Source organism: Lytechinus variegatus, chromosome 8, assembly GCF_018143015.1.
Source record: "Lytechinus variegatus isolate NC3 chromosome 8, Lvar_3.0, whole genome shotgun sequence".
Taxonomy (NCBI): Eukaryota; Metazoa; Echinodermata; class Echinoidea; order Temnopleuroida; family Toxopneustidae; genus Lytechinus; species Lytechinus variegatus.
This window is the reverse complement of record NC_054747.1, coordinates 40,608,724-40,624,816: the sequence shown is the minus strand read 5'-3', so window position 1 is coordinate 40,624,816 and position 16,093 is coordinate 40,608,724. Positions and strand designations below refer to the sequence as shown.

The window sequence follows — 16,093 nt, the reverse complement described above, 5'->3', positions numbered from 1 at the left end:
GTAATTGTGAAAAAAAGTGAATTAGGCCATATTGTCAATTTTAACTGGATTTTTAGGTTCCTAAGAATTGGCCCTTTAACCACTTGAATCCTGAAATTTGAAATTCACAGCTCTAAACTCTGAAAGAATAATAAAAATATTATAGAGAAATTAATTAGTTTTTTTATTAGTTTTAATAATAGAAAGAACTTCGAAGGAACACTGTCATGCCCTGAATGACATAATGCCTACATAATGTACGCCTACAGGGTGCTACCTAAGCACTCGCCCGATTGACCAGGACAAGTAAAAGTTAGAGACGGGCAAGTGTTATGAAGTAAAGACCAAAACTTCTTGCCCGAATTGGGCAAGCAAAATTCTCACAGTAGAATGACCAAAATTAGGGTCAATATAATACGATATTGACCCTAATTTTGGTCATGGCAGGCAAGATAAAATCAGTTTGGAAAAAGAAATGCAAATAACAAGGTAGATCAGTTCATGTCAAAAAGAGAAAAAAGTTAATGGTTGATATAACCGCAAAACTTTCCTTTGCAGAGGAAAAAAAATGAGGATTTTTTCGAGCAAGTGAAATAGATTTTGTGGCAAGTATATTCCAACTATTTCAAAAATTGACTTGCCCAAACGGACAAGTGCTTCTAAAAACTTAGCACCCTGGCCTATATTCTACCAAGTTTTACAGATACTCATTCTCTCTGCAGATGCATATTTTTTGGGGAACAATTGTTATTTTGCTAAAAAAAGGTATTCAATATTTCCCTCTTACAACAAGTCCCGAGAAAGATCAAGAAAAACAAAACAATTCAAGTTTAGAGAAAAAAAAATGTCAGTAATTTTATATGATCCTGATGAGGTTCATCAGGGGAGAATTCATGAAACAAATCCTCGTTATAAGCTACTGAAATCTGTGCACCTGATTAGAGCGGAGCAATTTTGCCAGTGAACATCCATGAAAAGATGGTTTACATGTATGTCACCCCCCCCCCCCCCCCCGATTGGCATTTAAAATTCTGTTGAGTAATCGGGGAAATTTACATAAATGTTTATACAGAGTGAGATAACATTTGAGTAAATATTTACATTGCCTACATAAATGTGCAATGTAGGTCTGTACAATGCATGACAAATATCTAGAATTTTCATAGGAAGTGCCTTTTCCTGATGTGATAAAAGTCTTCCCATTTATATTGTCAAACTACTGTTAATGGCTATTGTCAGAGATGTCCCTATTGAAAGGAGAATAATGAAATAAACATGTACTTGTACTGTAGCCTATATGTTTTCCTCTTTTAATGTTTATCTGATTGTATGTGTTTGCACATAATGTTAGTTGTTGATTGGTTGTTGTTGAAATGGTTTATTAAGAAAACTTAATGTACTGGATACGTATACACATTTAATTGATGCAATGTCAGGCAAATACATTTAATAATTAAAAAGTGTTTGCTGCATAAATCTGCCCTTTTTAACCCCCACTTGGCTCCAAGGAATTCCTCGTGAAATAGAATCCATGATTTGAATCATCATTAATCATTTTCAATCATGGTCCTTTGTCTTGCTTTGAATAGTCATACTTGGTTCTTGCATTATCATAATGTAAATTCTCTTGTCTACAGGGGGGGGGGCAAATAACTGTGAAATCAAATTGTCGTGATGTTTTGGATAATGCTGTTTTTGGCTGATGTGGTTTACGGTACACCATGTGGAGTATTATAGAAGAAGAAAAAAAAAAATTTGGAAATTTTGAGACTAGAGAAATCTTTCTTGAATGTAGTCCTGAAAAGGACTGTAAACCAGAAGAGATTGATGAGTTGAAAATAGCTTGAGTAGTAGGATGGATGAGGAGATGCTGGCTTGAGTCGGCGAGTAGAGATGATGAGAAGAAGCAGTAGAGAGTCTCGACGTTTCGGGCAGGTTGACTGTCCATATTCAAGAGTGGTAACGCTGTTTTTCCTGTTAATCTAGGTACTTGGTTCGTGCACTGTACCATCATTTATTTGCCTAGTCTGAATGGGACTAGGGGATTGCAAATCAAATCATTATCGGGGACGCAGTCTCTGCTAAATGTGGCATACTCAAGTACATTCATAAAGTAATTGGTCATAGCCTAGCATACAGCTGACTTTGGACGTACCGTGGGAGGAGGTTCTCTCTTTGTTTGCTCGCCGGCAGGTATTACTTCTTTTTCCCTTCTCTCGTTTATTGTTCGCTTGTTTTCATTGTTGCCTCAAATCATATTTACATTCCATATTAAAAGAATGGAGAGTCAAGGAATAGCGTGACTCATTTCATAAAATTGTTTTCTTTGAAAACCATGCATTTGTATATAAAAGACAGGTTTTAATGGTATTTTGGAATGCCTATTGTGTTGTAGCAACAATAGCTGGTTCATATTTTTGTATTTTTTTTCTCTGTTTATGAAGTATTTGTCTTCATTGTTCTATTGTACTTATGTTGTAAATATTTTTGTTACTGTGCACAATAGAAAAATACCCCCCCCCAAAAAAAAATGTGACAAGTAATTTTTGCCTGACACTGGTCAATCAAAATATGTGAAATAATTGTTCAGTATATTAGAACTGTTGTATTCTGGTTTTAATGAAAATTGTGCATGAATAAAGGGTCTAGTACAAAACACTTGGAGAGGGTGATTTTTTTTATGCTACTACATGTAGGAGTAAAATAGAAGTACTGTACATGTATTGTACATTTGTAGCTACATGTATTGCACTTTGGTTTGTATTGCCTCGAGAGTTAGGATGTGTTCACATTTAGAGCTACATGTAGTATTGCACTTTGGTTTGCATTGTCTGGAGTCGAGGGGTGTGTTCACATTTGCAGCTAGTATTACACTTTGATTTGTGTTGACTGGAGTCTAGGGATGTGTTCACGTTTACAGCTAGTAATTGCACTTTGGTTGTATTGCCTGGAGACTTGGAGTGTGTTCACATTTAACTTTGTAGGGAGTTTAGTTTAATTGAACATGTTTCCTGGACTTAAAGAAGGCCTGTACATGTATGAACATTGAGATCTCTGTTGCATTCAATAACATCAGTGGTTCTGCATGGATTGACTTTCCAAAATACATCTCTTCAGTGTTACTATTTACGTTTTAAAAGATGTTTATTTTTCTGTCCCTGAGGAGTTGTCATTGAACAAAACATTTTTTAAAATTTGATCTATGGAATGTTATTTGACTGTACAGGTATGTTTCATTCTCGGTAGACCCTGGAAAGGGTGTGGTTACACTTCATAATTCCTAAGGTTCGTAATTCTGAAACACGTTAATTGTCTATACCTCGATATTCGTTAATCCGAAAACGTAAAAGGGTTCGTTAATCCGAACATTTGTGGCGTTATTCCCAAGGTTTGATAATCTGTAAACGAAATAAGTTTCGATGTTCCGAAAGTTTGTTAGTCCGGAAACAAAATAAGGTTCGTTGTTCCAAAGGTTTGTTAATCTGAAAACGAAATAAGGTTCGTTGTTCCGAAGGTTCGTTAGTCTGAAAACAAAATAAGGTTTGTTAATCATTACGTTTTCGGACTAACGAACCTTCGGAATTGTGAACCTCATTTCGTTTTTGGATCAACGAACCTTCAGAATTACGAACCTCACTTTGTTTTCGGACTTACGAACCTTCGGAATATCTGAACCTTCTGAATTACAAATGTATGCGAAAGGGTATTACCTATTGCTGTTCTTAGAAATGGCAAAACATTAATTGGCCTCTCTGGCACTGCTGTGATTATTACAGTATATCTTTATTGGTTTTCAGCAGTAGCATACGCAGGGGGATGGGGGAGGGGGTTACAGGTGTTCAGCCCTCCTTAAATTTTGTTGATACCCTCCCCCCTAAAATGTTGAAGACCTTTTTTGTGCATGTCAAATCTGTGTTTGGGAAAACACCCTAAAATTAATGGTGAAGACCTTTTTTTTTGCTCGTCAAATTTTTGTGGGTTACAAAAAATCCAACTTTAAATTTGTGTTGTGTCGAAGACCTTTTTTTATGGTCGTCAACATTTCTTTCAACTTGTTTCACCTTGAACCTCCCCCCCCAAAAAAGTCCTGCATACGCCACTGGTTTTCGGTGTAAGTCATCTCTGTCTGAATGGGGGCCTTCTAGACTTGTAATAGTGAAATGCATTGGGAATTTTAAAGCCTGGTAACAGGATAGAATCAAACCCCTTTACACAAATAAGGATATTTGAATATTCCTGCAGGGAAGGGACGGTGAAGAAGTTCAAACATCCTCAGAGTTCAATCAACTTTTACACTTTTGCAAAAAACTGTCATGGCTTTGTTCAAGGAGTGTTGGAAGCTCCTTGCTTTGATCATGGACCTAGAGTGGTAGGTCCATGCTTTGATACACTTTACAGCCCAGCAGTGGATGGTGAAAACAGTGGATAGGCAAAGCTTGACATTCTACTACTTTCTTCTAGTTAAACCTCACATACTGTACATTTTGTACATTGATACATGTAGATGAGGGGGTTCAATAGTCCCATTCCAACAATTAATAAAAACAACAGCAACAGCACTTGTAGTTCATAGTTTTTTAAAGGGGAAGTTCAACCTGACAAAAGTTTATTGGAAAAATATTTGTTTTTAAATAGTAAAAAGATATTGCAGAAGATATGAGAAAAATCCATCAAAGAATCTAAAGTTATTAGAATTTTAATTATTTGATTTGTGACGTCCATATGTGAGCAGCATTTCTACCTAGCGGATGGTAAGAAAATCAATGAAATGTCATCTTAGAAAATTGGAAATGGTTTTTACTGTACGTTTTGTATACAGTATCAATAGACAAATCATTTCACATCTGATTATACATTACAGAAAACAAAATAAAGTCAACAGGAATCATTGAAAAATAAAATTCTTGCATTTTATATTACATGAGGAGCAGCTGCTTGTTTATGACGTCACAAATTCAAAACTTAAAATTCTAATAACTTTCTTAATTCTTAACAGATTTTCCTCTAACCTTTACCAATATTTTTTAATTTTTTCTGCTATTTTTGCAACAAACTTTTCTTCAGGGTGAACTTCCCTTTTAATGTCTTGAGATGTTTTACAGGGAAAAGTTTCTATTGGTTTAAAAAAAGACAGAAGAGAATAGGAAAGAAAAGCAAATTGAAACCTCTCTTCTCTTAACCTCTTCAAAAAACATCTCAAAACACACTTACATGTATATAACCATAAACCTAATATGCAATTAACAGTGCTTTGTATCCTCTGGAAAAGCGCTATATAAATCCAATTATTATTATTATTATTAAATCATTGATGATACATTACATCAAATTATGATATAAATATAGGCATCTATTTACACTTACAAAAACCTATCCTAACTTTTTGCAAGGCGTATTATTATTATGATAACCCTGGGTGTTGCTTGAGCTGCCTTTTAGCACTCAAGCATTCAATGAATGTATCCTGCCGGGTATCCATTCACCTCACCTGGGTTTTAGTGCAGCGCTCGTTTGCTGAATTAAAACATGCCATGGTTTAGATTCGAACCCTGGTCCCTCAGATTGAAAGACAAGAATAGTATCCACTAGACTATACAGTGTATGCTTCATTTAGGCCTACATAGTGTTTGTCATAAAAAAATATATCTCAAACGATAAATGAAAAGATAAATTATTGAAAAGACTCATTAAACCAGATCTAATCCTCTCTACAAGCTTACACTCTGCAAGAAGGTCCTTACTGCCATCAGCTGCGCTGTAAAACCGCCTCCTAGCACTGAACTGACATTTTGATAAATCACATAATCAAGTACACATGCAAGCCTATACAACTTCATTTCATCCTCCATCAATGGACCAATGATGCCTTTGACTTCTTGATTTATTCCACACGGACAAAAAAACCCTGCAAAGTTATGAATATTCTATTGGAATTGTATCCCTTCCTGACCCGCAGTGTAATCAACCTATCACGTGAGGAGCTGTAATCCGAGCCGTTCATGTGATGCTGCTGATGCATCCGATGTGCATTTCGATAGTTTCTCTCCATAAAGTTGCATTTTGTAGGCTCCTCATGTGATGATAAATAATGTATTTGTATTGCCATTATGAAATACTTGTAGGAAGTCTGAGGATGTTTCATATGACTTTTATTATAATAGGATTGATGTTCCTGGGGGCGCCCACCATCATTTAGGGGATCTGGGGCTTATTTCTTAATAATGTAGCAGGCAAAAAGTTTTCTCTTTTTTTTTTCCGGGGGCTGCTTGTCACAGCCTATGGCATAAATATGCAACATTGGATAAGCTTTAACATTGAGATGAATGGGAATTTTTCAGGGCTCCTTTTTGAGTTTCTAGTTCCCCATTTTCGGAGTGAAGTTCCCCAAAGCAACTGTGTATTTTTTTTCCGTGAATGACACCCTCTTGATGATAGAGGTTTCCCCTCCCCCAACCCTGGTCCTGCAGTATAAAGGAGCATCCAAATTTATCTTTAAGCTCTTAAAAAATAAAAAAGTGAATATAGAACAATGAACATGGAGTTCAAACATACTGGTAATAATAATGATAATAGTAATGATGATGATGATGATGAGAATGAAGACGACGACGATAATCATAATCAAATCATAATAATGATTATGATTATAATAATAATAATAAGCATAAACATAAACATGATAATAATGATAATAAACATAATAATAATAATGAATCAATGATGATGATAATGATAATAATTATAATGATTACCGTATTATAATATTACATATAATGGACATATCCCAAGGTGCATTGTTATTATCATTACCCCGACTTTAGCTGGAGCTACCATCACTGGCGCTCAGTGCATTCAAGGAAATAATCCTGCCGGGTACCCATTCACCTCACCTGGGTCAAGTGCAACACAGCGTAGATTAATATCTTGCTGAAGGAAAACATGCCATGGCTTGGATTTGACCCTCTGAAAGGTGAGAGTCAGAACCACTAGACCACAAGGCGCCCACATAGGGGAGACCCAGAATTAGACACGAAAAAAATTACTTTCCATTGCATTTATACCAGTTCACTTTCTGGGATTTCAAATTGAAGACGCCCGTATAAAATCAATGATCCCATTGACCATTAAGATTGCCATTAATCACTGTACTTCTAGCTTTGTCTGAATGAGGAAATGCCTTCCCTTGGTGTGTTTTTACAATAAAATAAAGACCAGTAAAAAGCACCCTTTAGAACGATATTTCCTAGAAAAGGAACAGAGTCAATTATGCAGAAATTTATGGTGCAGATGTTCCATTACTTTTTATTAGACCTTTACCCCTTGAGTTAAGAGGATAGGATATTTCAAATAGATGATACAAGTACTGAAGTAGGCAATAAAAAAATATGTATATAAAAACTACCACCAAAATGCGGGCAAAATGATTGAGAATGATTTTCTTTTGTTGCCATGTAAACTATCTCCAGAACTTCTCGTTACTGTACTGTAAAAATACTGTTTAAAAGTTTTAGAATGTTGTTTAAGCCTGTCACTTTAATTGTACAAAAAGTTTTAAACATTTTTTCTAACTTTAGAACAAGATGTTTAAAAATAAAAAGTTAACGAGGTTGTAAATGCATAAAACACTTGTTAGAGTGATGGGTTTCAGCGAGCTATGTAATAATTTCCTAATTAATTCTATTTCAAAGATTTATTTAGAGTTTGGGGATCTTCAATACTGTACTCTGGAATGGATCCATATCTTGATAAGACCGTGAGAAGACAGTTTTAACCTACTATGTTCTATATGTCACGATTCTAGACACGTGCTTACAAAGGAAACAAGAATGATAACCTTCTCAGACAGGTTAACGGACCATCATCATGCAATTTCCTTTTCTGCTTTACGTAGTTTCCCAAGGATTGACATGAAATATTAGTGATGGCCATTGAAATGTATGTCATAAAATGATTTTGATAAAATGCAGTTCATCTGGGGCCCTTCTTACAAAGAGTTGCGATTGATCCGATCAATCGCAACTATGGAAAGCCAACAGAGTCATTTATATGAAATGCATGTTTGTTCTAAAAATTATCTAGATATGTATGTACATGTATATCCATAAAGTCATTGATTTCTTGACAATTTTGTCTGTTTTCCTAAGTTGTTATACAAAGGACATTTTGCAAATTTCCTATAGAAAAAATGATGACACTGATGGATTTCCATAGAGTTACGATTGATCCGATCAATCATAACTCTTTGTAGGATGGGCAACAGCCAGGAGTATTTGTCAGGCTCAGGAAAGGAGAGATTCACATGTGAAGACCCTGTTCTTGGTCCCTTTTTGAGTAGGTTCCAACCAAACTATTCTTAACTGCTTCGTTGAATGCAATGCAGCATTCACATTCAGACAATCAGGAACGAATATTCGCTTGGCAATAGGGTCAAAGTAATTAGAATTTGTAACTTGTTCTTACCTCTCAATATGCATAGTTTTTCCCACCCAGTCTGGCAATAAAAAAAATCCCTACATATAATTCATGCCAATAACATTACACAGGTGACTCGCCTAGCACTTTTTCCCGTTTGACATCAAGTGGGTCTTGCTTTGAACACGGAGTCCTCCAAGCTTTGGAATGGGAAAAATATAACGTCCCCTACCGCGAGCTATTACATGTATATGCTTCACATTTTGTACTTTTTTGCATTTTGTCCCAAAATCTTTAAAATTTAGCCATTGGAACTGGCAAGGATATTTGGTTCACTTCAATATAAAGTGTAATGTAGAATGAAAAGTAAATGGAATAATATCCTCTGTGCAAAAACAATATTAAAGTCTGAAGCAATTTGCAGCAATCTGTGATTAAAGGTAAATGCTAGTTTTGGTAACGATATCAAAATGAGTTTGTACAGAATCCAATGAAATGACCACTAAAGTGTCTGTTTGTATAAATAAAATGCATGTGCCAAAGGATTCTGGAAGAAATTGTGTAATTGCTGAGAAATAAGCAAATAAGCACAAGACTTGGGTAGAGCGTCGGGCCCGACGCTCTAAGCAATAATTATGAATTGTCCCACGTGCGCTTATCTGTGTTGGGGATCTTCGGTGTGAACATTTTTCAGCGTAGATTTCACGAAGTTCAGTTAATGTAACTGTTCAAGATCTAGATCCTCGATGATATACTGACAATTAAGCCTTGTTTTACAGACTTTCTCATGAAATCAGTGTTTACTGCAACTACTAGAATTTCTCTTTAATTATTATTTTTTTTCAAATTATTGTTATTATTATCATTACGTTATTATGAATCCAGTCGTATATTGATGATATATGAACTCTATTGTGGGGCACACCTCACCTTAGTTGTTCTGACTGATTGTCTTTTCAATTAACCTGGGAAGATATTCAAAAACCTGGCGACTAAACAGGATATTATTTCACTGACCTTTTATTTTCCTTTTCCTGGTTTTAGTTGACCCAAAGTTGTTTGTTTTTATCTTTGAATTTACTTTGTATTCCCAAGGCGCCATTTTCTATTGTAACCACTCTGATGTGTGTCTGCAAGTGCAGGTCTTAATTTGAAAAATATTTTGCTAGCCTAGAAGTTTGTAGGAAGTCATTTCCCCTTTTCCATTGATCAACGAGGACAAGGCAAACATTAATTTTCTCTTGTCTATCAAAAGGACACTTCACACCAGCCCAGTCTGGAAAATTCCCCTACAAGTACATTGACATACATGTACATGTACATTGAAATTCCTTTTATTTTTAATTCAAACTTGCCTGATTGAAATAATTGGCCTGTAATATTATTGTTGCTTTCCCTGCATAGTATTAAGAATGCACATTCTTCTTTGCTTAATATTTACTTCTTTTCCATGTAAAATTTGCTTTCACACTCCAGATTCCAGAAATATACCCTTGAAAGAGTTGACACAAATTTTTTTTCCTGTGACAATTGCTTTTGTTATTCATCTATTGAAAGGCACCGGGTATACATGTAGGGTTGCAAACTTGCAATAGTGTTTGTGTTATGTTTATATTTAGGTTTAGGGTAGGGTGTAGCGTTAAATCCATGGTCGATTTTTGTGTGGAATTTACAGGAGAGAAATTGTCGCCAGAGCAAATGTCATGGAGCTAACGGAAGCTCACTGAGCTTGAATAAAAGTCATGTTGGCTACAAATCTTCACCTTAGGCCTATTCTCTTTGTGTGAAAAAGAGGGTGCTATTGAGTACAAAAAGCGCAGCATACAGTGTACACACTGTAAAAACTATGGTGTTAAAACTGACACCAGTTGGTGTTAATAAGACCACACCCTGAGGTGTTGAAATTTCACCCTAGAGATTGAACATAACACAAAAGAGTGTTAATGTAACAACCAAAGGTGTTTTAATAACACCTATAGGTGTTAAACTGACACTGTCAATTTAACACCAGTGTAAAATAACTGGTGTGGTCCTCTATGTACACCGGTTTACACCAGAGTTTTTGCTTTGCACATAAAAAAGTAGAAGCACAGTATATTTCATAATTCTGAAATGTAGGGCATTCCTCCCTTTTTAAATCCTCCAATAAGTAGTTAATCCTTCAACTTTTTCCACAATCTCAATTAAACTCCGTATTATCCATCTAAAGATTCTGTTGATATATCTTCAAGTACAGATGTTTGATAAAAGCTTATGTTTCGTGAAATGCTACATATGTGTATGGACAACAAACTGCAATTGTATGAAATAAAACCTTCATTCCACCTATCATATTTTATAAGTATACATGTACATGTAGATGTTCTTAAATTTTGACACTTTTGGCCAAGGCCACTTTCTAAAAGGGCATTTTTATATTTCAGAACAAAAAGAAAAAGACATAAAAATATACTTTTGTAGGTTAATGGGACATCAAGGTCAATGAATGTAGCATCCAAGCAAGGTCAATTACATTATGATTATCACAGCCCTGGATGTATAAAAGAAAAAAATCTTGAGATTCTGATGAGATGATGAAGAATAAATGAATGAATTTATTTGCAAATATGTAAATTATGTAATGATATTGTACAATTTATTCATTTGTTTAACATTCAGACAAATAAAGAAAGAGAAAAAAAAGGTATCAAAAAAGAATTGTAGTAAACTGAAAATACATTTATTCCTTAAGTCAGAGAAATTGGTTTGAAAACTTTGAATATGAAAGTACATCATATACATTTACATGGAGGTGTGTTTTTATTTTTTTAATCCACCAAGTTTACCCCAAAGTCTGTCGGATTTGTAACGTCAAGTCTCACATCCTGTTCCCTTCCTTATCTAGTTCTCTCAATGCTGAAGGTGTAGAAACACTTTCACACTCTATAATAAGGTGTTAATTGATTGGTTATAAATAAAGATGAAACACAAATACAAATGTGCAAAAAAAATGTGGATAAACACATAGGAATACAGCCTACAGTATGATCCCATTCAGACTTAGAAAAATTAAATTGAAGGTTAAAAAACATTTAAAATGAGAGTCGACACTGTAGGTATCCCATTGAAATTCATGATATTGAAAATTATAAGTACTAAATATTGTCATATTATGAATATTAAACAGGGGCTTGTTTGAATACTTTCATGTACATGTAGGTTTTACTCCTTTGGGAAGATCATTTTAACCTGTGTATTTTTTCCAATTCTTCATGGAATTCAAGTTTTTTTGAATGAGCTACCCTGGTGAAATATGAATAAATATACAGCTTAAGACAGTTAAAGGAAGACGAGGAGACCTAAGTGTAGCAGTGCTTGTAAATTAAGGTTCCTTATTATATGAGGACAGAGACCAGCCAGGCGCGGGAAATATTTCAAAATCTTAATCTTATTTTTAGTATTAATCTGGATATAACTCTCTAGTGTGAACGGGTCCCTTTTGCGACACCCTCCTTTCTAATTCCCCCAAACTCCATGCAACGGCCCATCCTAGCCATCAACCCTGACTACCACTCCTTCGTCTGACGCAGGGGCGTTCATAACATCCTGTCATTCCTTGTGAGGTTCTGTTGTTGCGGCCTTCTCCGGAGATAATCGACCAATTCCTTTTGTTATTTTTTGAGGTCCGCACTGGATTATCAATCACCGTTTCTGTACTTCCAGCATGCTTTGATGGTCAGGAGTATCAAAAGTGATATATTTCTAAAAGGATATACTTTGTCATTGATTGAGCAAGAGTTCACGTCAACTTCAAGTACATTAAATAGTTCCGTGGATATGGGGAGGACACTTTGCATTATTTTAGGAACATGGTCAATAATTGTTTGAGGATTGTCAATTTGATGGATCAAAAGTGCAGGATAAAAAAAGTGAGTTTATCTTTCACACTATAATTGTTTTCTTCAAAAGTGTCTATGGATCATAAATGTGCATATTATATGTTTCATGGTTGAATTAACATACTTGTATGTAGTGCATGTATTAATGCGCAAACTTGATCAATAATGTTTTTCAAATGGTGAATTTTCCCCCTTTTTTCTCTCTCTTTTCACTTTTTTCAATATTCCATGTCTTCATCTTGAAAGACATTTTTCGGACCAACAAGAATCCTCCCTGATGCAACTATGAGGCCGTTCTCATTACGCTTTCTAAAACTAGTAATACTGGAAACCGATTCAGGAAACCACTTTGGAAGATCGCTTTGCTAGCGTTCTCACTTGATCACACGAAAGTGGTTTTCAAAATCACTTCACGTAAAGCGCTCTTGTTGCTATGGAAACGCTCTCAGTGGGGTGAGACGTTTTGCGCGAAATTCGAAACCGCAGCATAGGCATTCTACACCTGTTGTGTGGAGTAGCGCGCTCAAAATGTGCGAAGAACGCTTCCCGAAGAACGGTTGTGTCCTCACTTACGCTAAAATCAGTTTAACGAGGCAAAGCGATCTTGAAAACTACATCGCGAGGTGGTTTTCCAAACTGGTTTGGAAGATCGCTTCCAAGACCGTTTTGACCGTTCTCACTACGCGTTAAACTAGTTTCCAGTAAACTAGTTTTAGGAACGTAGTGAGAACAGCCTCTATGATTTCAACTGTGGGTCTTTGAAAGCTTTTGGCCATTATTTAATTCAAAACTTTAATTAAGCAAACAATTTTAATTCAGTTGTTTAATGCACCGCTATTAAGGAATACTGATATTGGCTATATTATCTGAGGATTTTTTTTCTATGTCCTCTTTTCTCACATGAATATTGAATTGAATGCGAGGCCTACCAGCTATTGGGTAAATCTCAAAATGGGCCAATTTAATGCAGTCTTTAGGGGTGTTGCAGGAAAATATTTGGCATCAATTGCAAATTTCAGTTGGAAATTCACAAGTGATAGATCAATTTCAACAGCAAAAAGATCAATTCTAAAAGCAAATAGATCGAATAAAGCAATTTGATTCAATTTTGTTGATAAAAGTAGCAATCAATCGCAAATTTATGATTAAGAAATTTAAACACCGTTCTCATTACCTTCCTAAAACTAGTTTATACTGGAAACTAAACTAGTAAACGTGTAGTGAGAACGGTCGAAGCGATCTTCCAAACCGGTTCATAAAAACCACATCGCAATGTAGTTTTCAAGATCGCTATGTCGCGTTAAACTGGTTTTAGCGTGAGGACACAACCGTTCTTTGGGAAGCGATCTTCACACATTTTGAGCATGCTACTCCACACGACAGGTGCTGCAGTTTCGAATTTTGCGCGAAACGTGTCACCCCACTGAGAGCTTTTCCATAGCAACAAGATCACTATGTGAAGTACTTTTGAGGCCGTTATCATTACGCTTTCTAGAACTACATGTAGTTTACTGGAAACCGATTCGAGAAATCAATTTGGAAGATCGATTTGCTAGCGTTCTCACTTGATCACACGAAAGTGGTTTTCAAAATCACTTCACGTAAAGCGCTCTTATTCCTATGGAAACGTTCTCAGTGGGGTGACACGTTTCGCGCGAAATTCGAAACCGCAGCATAGGCATTCTACACCTGACGTGTGGAGTAGCGCGCTCAAAATGTGAGAAGATCGCTTCCCGAAGAACGGTTGTGTCCTCACTTACGCTAAAACCAGTTAAACGAGGCAAAGCGATCTTGAAAACTACATCGCGAGGTGGTTTTCCAAACTGATTTGGAAGATCGCTTCCAAGACCGCTTTGACCGTTCTCACTACACGTTAAACTAGTTTCCAGTAAACTAGTTTTAGGAACGTAGTGAGAACAGCCTCTTTGAAAACCACTTTCGTTTGATCAAGTGGGAATGCTAGCAAACTGATTTCCAAACTGGTTTCCTGAATTAATTTCTAGTAAACTAGTTTTAGAAAGTGTAATGAGAATGGTGTCTTATGATTGATTTAATTTGCACATGATTATAAGTTTCTTGCATATCCCCTATTAAAGATGTGTTTTCATAGTTTGTGAATCAGGAAATGTGAACCGACTATCCTGAAACCATCTTCACCCTCCCCTGGAAGCGTGGAAGTCGAGTTGATTATGTACCTGATCAAGCGAACACCGAGGTTTCTTCCTCCGTTCATTTCCACATCTTCATCTTTGTCCTGGTACCTTGATCGAAGAGATTGATTGATGGGATTGATTGACTACATTGATTGTTGATGTTGTTTTGGTTATATTGTGGTTGTCTTGTGTAATCTGAGCTGAATTCATCCTCGATTCGGTCCAGGATATTTGATTTGGCACTGGTTTTGTTGTATGCTGTTGTACTTTCTTCTCCCACGTTTTCTTTTCAAAGCTACTGGTATGATTTACTTGAATTACATGGAGTATGGGCCTTGTTGCATTTTTATTTACAATTTTTTCACAAAGAATGATTGTAGAAACCATGAATCTTATTTGTGTGCAAGATTTACTATTAGATAATCTATCGTTCTCTGGTAGGACGGGTACACGGGTGCTGAGATGTGTGACTGGTACTGTGTATTGTAGGTTGCACAATTGCATTGTCTTATTTCTGTCTGACTTCTCTTTTGTTATCTTCTATTTTTCTCATCTATCCTCTATGATCTCATTCTTCCCCTTACCTTCTCTCTCTTTTCTTCTCGTACAGTTGTGCAATACATATTTTAACATTTATGATTGTTTGTTAAATGTATTATTTATGCCATTGTTTATTGTATTCATGTTTGTAACTTTATAACCGAAAGCGAATTTTGTGTATTCTTATGCATGACAATAAATTATCTTGAATCTTTACCACAGTTCTACCAGGTAAAACATATATGGGTCATTCAATGGGGTTGGGGCAATTTTTGTGACATACCAGAACTAAAAAAAAACATGTCTCTTGTGAAGAAGGCCAATTATGCATAAAATGACCAAACAAAAATAAATGGTGTCTCACCAAGTTTTACTTCTCAAGCATCATGATGTGTTGCAGATTCACACCCGAGATTTTATTGCCATTGTTATGCCAATGTGATGTCTGTAACGGTGGTTAAACTCTGTATTTGTTTTGCAGCAAATCCTTTTAAAATTCTCAATTTCCAACTGAATTACATGTACTATGATTGGAAATCATTTCTAAGTTTATCAAAACTTAACCCCATTTGAACTGACCTTCTCTGTGAAATGAAGAAGCTGATACCACCGTTACATGGACATCACACGATTTTGTTGCCCCAAACCATGACCCATACATATCATTGGGGGTCGCTTTTCTCAACCTGCCTTTGGGTAAGCTTTCACATTGCAATAAATGGGGGATTTTCCAGGTCTCTATGGGGGTGAAATCACAGTTGCCCCAAGGCCTGTGTAAATTTGTCGCTGTATAGTATAAACATATACATATCATAAGGACAAAGTTTTATTCCAAAGGGACATTTGTGAGTTGATTGTTCTGCAACTAGTGACCTTTTTCAGTTTTATGAATACCAAACTGATTATGAATAGTTATCTTTCAACCTCATCTCCCATTATGAATAGTTGAATTCTAAATCTCCAGACTCTGTTGGTGCAATATTTGTATCACATCTAACTTGGTTTATCTGCTTCAGTAAGCATCTCCTTTTATTGTTTACTTTTATTGGGGTGAATATCTTACATGTAAATGAACCCTAGTCAATTTTGCTCTCACATTCACACTGAAAGTACCAGTGCGAAAAGTATTTC

The 16,093-nt window shown here is 35.8% G+C and overlaps 1 protein-coding gene across 3 annotated transcripts in view; it reads left to right on the top strand.

The window, feature by feature from the left end:
• The first annotated feature begins 1,991 nt into the window (after positions 1–1,991).
• Positions 1,992–16,093, top strand: part of LOC121420499 (hemicentin-1-like) — a 63,360-nt gene continuing 49,258 nt past the window's right edge. For 2 of the 3 annotated variants that reach the window (XM_041615161.1, XM_041615159.1), the window contains exon 1: positions 11,973–12,299. The gene's annotated coding sequence lies outside the window, so the exon portion shown is untranslated. Of the gene's footprint in view, positions 2,173–11,972; positions 12,300–16,093 lie in introns of those variants that run through there. The other variant, XM_041615160.1, reaches the window with a different exon arrangement.